The sequence below is a fragment of the Panthera pardus genome, unplaced genomic scaffold (genome assembly GCF_024362965.1).
Source record: "Panthera pardus isolate Hobbes unplaced genomic scaffold, ASM2436296v1 HiC_scaffold_6, whole genome shotgun sequence".
Taxonomy (NCBI): Eukaryota; Metazoa; Chordata; class Mammalia; order Carnivora; family Felidae; genus Panthera; species Panthera pardus.
In genome coordinates this window covers 60570761-60575379 of record NW_026526991.1, presented here as the reverse complement: position 1 = coordinate 60575379, position 4619 = coordinate 60570761, and the positions used below count along the sequence as shown (strand labels likewise).

The 4619-nt window shown below is 39.1% G+C and overlaps 1 pseudogene; it reads left to right on the top strand.

Moving 5' to 3' along the window:
* The first annotated feature begins 347 nt into the window (after positions 1 to 347).
* Positions 348 to 4272, top strand: LOC109249298 (olfactory receptor 9K2-like; annotated as a pseudogene).
* Positions 4273 to 4619: the final 347 nt, after the last annotated feature.

The window sequence follows — 4619 nt, the reverse complement described above, 5'->3', positions numbered from 1 at the left end:
CTGGAGCCTGCTTCCGATTCTGTGTCTCCCTCTCTCTCTGCCCCTCCCCCGTTCATGCTCTGTGTCTCTCTGTCTCAAAAATGAATAAAAAAAAAATTAAAAAAAATTAAAAAAACAAAACAAAACAGGGAGGGGGACAGAACATGAGACTCATAAATATAGAGAACAGAGGGTTGCTGGAAGGGTTGTGGGAGGGGGGATAGGCTAAATGGGTAAGGGGCTTATAGAATCTACCCTTGAAATCATTGTTGCACTAACTTGGATGTAAATTCGAAAAAATAAATAAATTATAGAAAGTAAAAAAAAAAAATACAGAGCTCAGGGGTATACCTCAGACTAATTAAATCATGACTTCTGTTGTTGAGTCCTGGGCATCAGAAAATTTTAAAGCTGCAGATGATTCTAATGCCCAGACTTGGCTGAAACCTGTTAGCCTAGATGCAGGGGTGGGAATGGCAGCATGCAAGTTCATTCATTCATCCTTCTTCCCTGAGATGGGCTCCTGCCAGTCACTGGACCAAGTGCAGGTGATAGAAGGAGCTGTGCTCTCTGCCTTCCCTGGCTTCCAGAAGCCCACGATCTGCTCCCAGAGCCTTGAGGCCCGGCCTCTGAGAACAAGGCTGTGAGGGCAGGGGCTGGGGATGGCATCTAGGACAGGGATGCCCAGGTTTTAGGTACTCACAGTTGTGAAAACATAAAAAGTATGGGAACTGATGATATTGGTTGGCCAGCTTTAAAAAAAAAAAATAAATAAATAGGAAAAAAAAGTTGGTATGCACCTCAAAAAGATCATATCCCTTTTCCTGAAGGGCAATTCAAAACATACTGGTTATTTCATAATAAAAAGGTAGGCAAAGAAGAAAATGCAAGGCACTTGTACCTTGGGAAGAAAGACCTTTCTGGTACTTGTGTATTCCTGTACTTTGGTTGGCATACCATAGGTGGTCCACAGTGTTCAGTGACTTAATGAACGATTGGGTGGATCCACATTACTCTTGAAAAAAATAACAATCTCAAAACAATGATTTCCTGCCACTGCATACCGGCTGGTACAGTTTCAGGCAATATAATAGAATTTGGTTAATAATAATGGGAATTATAAATAAAACAAAAAAAATTCTGCTAAAATACTGCCAGATATCCAGTTGTATGATTGAGTTTGGTAGCTTTGACAAGGACTTCTTACTTTCTCTAAAATCTAAAATCTTTCTTCTCTGCCTTTACTCACTTAGAAATGATGTCTGATGCCTGAAATTCCACTGTTAAATCTTTTTTTAAAATATTTTTTTTAAGTTTATTTTATTTATTTTGAGAAAGAGCGAGAGAGGGAGAACCATGGGGCCTGAACTCACAAACTGAGAAATCATGAGCTAAGCCGATATCAAGAGTTGGATGCTTACCCAACTGAGCCACCAAGGTGCCCCTCACTGTGAAATCCTTATTCCTTTAAACCTAGTTTTACAACGATGTTTAAGTGCAAATGTCCTTATACAAGTCAACATGGGCACTTCATGCTTTTCTCAAAAATAAATTTAATTAAGATTATTTCAGTGGATTTCGGTTTGCCCTTGGAGCAATAGGGTAAGGAAGAGGCCTCAGGATATGATTATGGAGCTTTTGCCAGTTTTTTTCCTCATGGACACTAAGTTACTAACATTTTGAGAAGGTTGGTATCTGGTGGAGAGGAGAAAGATGGGCTGAGAGCGGTAGGAGCTGAGGGGCAAGGGCAGAGGATTGAAGACAGACAGTCACATGCCTGATGGAGACTGAGAGCAGAACATGGTGACAATGTCCACATGTGCCAAATCAAAAAATGAATACTTTTTAGATCATTTGGCACTTTTGATAAGCCACATGAACTGTCCCCTCAGTTGGGTGGTTTAAATCACAATTGATTTTAAAATCTGAATAAAAGAAATAGCTGTGTCACTTTATTGGAGAAAACAGAGATTTTCCGAAGTTATAGGACAGACAAATCAGACTATTTCTAACTGTGTGACAGGTTCAAAATAATTGTCTTAGAAATTTTAATATGTTCATGGATCTCATTCTAAATGGAGACATCATAAAATTACTTCTCCAAAGTTTTAGTCAATACATTGTTTTGAAATTTCTTTTTTTTTTTTTTTTTTCATTTGCGCAGATGTTTAAAATTAAATTGGCTTCTTGACAGATTTGTACAGAGGTATGTAGAATCCATGGATCTTTCCTCCTGGTGGCATGTCTGAGCTTTGTCCACTTCAAGAAGGTGATGAGGCATTCTATTTTCCAAGGTTTTTATTTTGGATACCAAACTAAATATCTTGGGGGTAACCACTTTTTAACTCTTACAAACTATTTAAATATTAATCTCTATTTGGGTCTAATGTCTATTCATGAAGTTTTAATTAATTAATTAATTAATTAAGTTATTCAATGTTTATTTTTGAGAGAGAGTGAGCAGGGAAGGGGCAGAGAGAGAGAGGCAGACAGAGTATTTGAAGCAGACCTGCACTGTCAGCGCAGAGCCTGATGTGGGGCTCGAACCCATGAACATTGAGATCGTGACCTGAGTCGAAGTCGGATGCTTAACCAACTGATCCATCTAGGTGCCTGTTTCATGGAGTTTTACTTCATTCTTTAGTTAGATCCTTCTATCATAAATTGGAAGCATTATCAAGAATAAAATGAATATGAAATTAAAGATGAGAACAAATACTTACACGTGTCTAAAACTTTCAGATATATTAAACTTACCACAAAAATAAAATGAAGAGCTAAACAGATACAAAGAAATCATGCTTTACGCGTAAATGTCACATGTGCTAAATGGGAAGAGCACTGGATTTGGAGAGTCATATTAGAAAAGTATGAATTGGGACGCCTGGGTGGCTCAGTCGGTTGAGCATCCGACTTCGGCTTAGGTCATGATCTCACAGTTTGTGAGTTCAAGCCCCGCGTCGGGCTCTGTGCTGACAGCTCAGAGCCTGCAGCCTGCTTTGGATTCTGTGTCTCCCTTTCTCTCTGCTCTTCCCCTGCTCACACTCTGTCTCTCTCTCAAAAATAAATAAATATTAAAAAAAAATTAAAACAAAAGAAAACTATGAATTAGGTAACTTACATGTTGTGTGCTGATGGACAATCACAATATACCTTAGATTTACTTTCTATAAAAGGGCGGGGCAAATCATACCTAACACAAGTGGAGAACACAAATTTTAATGTCTTCCACAGGAGAAAAAGGATATTTTATGATACCAGTAAATAGATAGAAAGTTTAATGTTTAATCTTGTCTTGTACCTCTTATCAGGCTCTTGCCATGGTTCCTCTTATCAGGTTCTTGCCCCCTTATCTTGCCTGATAAGGGGGCAGGCAACCACTCAGATGTAACTGACTTCATTCTTGTAGGCTTCAGGGTCTGTCCAGAACTCCACATTCTCTTCTTCCTCCTATTCCTGCTGGTCTGTGTCATGGTCCTTTTGGGTAACATTAGTATGATGGCAATCATTGTGACAGACTCCCAGCTGAATACACCAATGTTTCTTTTGAGGCAATCTCTCCTTCATTGACCTCTCCTACTCCACTGTTATTGCCCGAAAAGCCATGGTCAACTTCCTGTCTGAGAAAAGGACTATCTCTTTTGTAGGTTTTGTGGCTCAGCTGTTTCTTTATGCATTTTTCATGGCTACAGAAGCTTTTCTCCTGGCAGTCATGGAATATGACCGCTTCATTGCCATATGCAACCCTCTTCTTTACAGTGTGCACATGTCAAGACGCCTTTGCACTCAGCTGGTGGCTGGTTCCTATCTCTGTGGATGGCTCAGTTCCATCCTCCAAGTCAGCACAACATTCTCAGTGTCTTTCTGTGCTTCCCGAGTCATTGATCACTTCTACTGTGATTCTTACCAAATTGAGAAGATCTCCTGCTCCAATCTCTCTGTCAATAAGATGGTGTCTGTTAGTTTGCTTGCCTTCATTGTTTTGCCTACCATAGTTGTTATTGTAGTATCTTACATGTACATTTGACCACAGTCTTGAAAATCCCTTCCAGTGGAGGGAGAAAGAAAGCCTTCTCCACCTGCAGCTCCCATTTGGGAGTGGTAAGTTTGCTCTATGGGACTGTCTCCTTTGTGTGTCTCACACCTCCAAGCAATCCTGAACTGCGTAAAGTGGCTTCAGTATTTTACATATTGGTCACACTCATGTTAAATCCTCTGATCTACTCTTTAAGAAACAAGGATGTCAAGCAAGCTTTGGGAAAAATCCTATGGAAGAAAAAATCTTTATACTAATTCTACTTTCTTGTGATTTTCTCATTAATGCTCCCCCTTTCATTGTTTCATTCTGATTTGCTTTTAATATGGGGTTAAGCGTGAGTCACTTATGAGTCCTTTAAGTTGATCATCCCACAATGAATTATTTTCACTGAAGGAATAGTACATCCATTATTTACTTTTCCCTAAAAGCAGTGTTATATCTTCAGCATCAATGCAATTTGTAGCCATTCTACAAACAGAAATAAACTTCTCACTCTTTCTAGGTATAACTTTATGCTAGTGGGTAAAGGAGGATACAATTTACTAAGATGAAAAATTACTTTGGTGGAAAGTTGAGCAGTCTCAGACACTCATGGTAACTT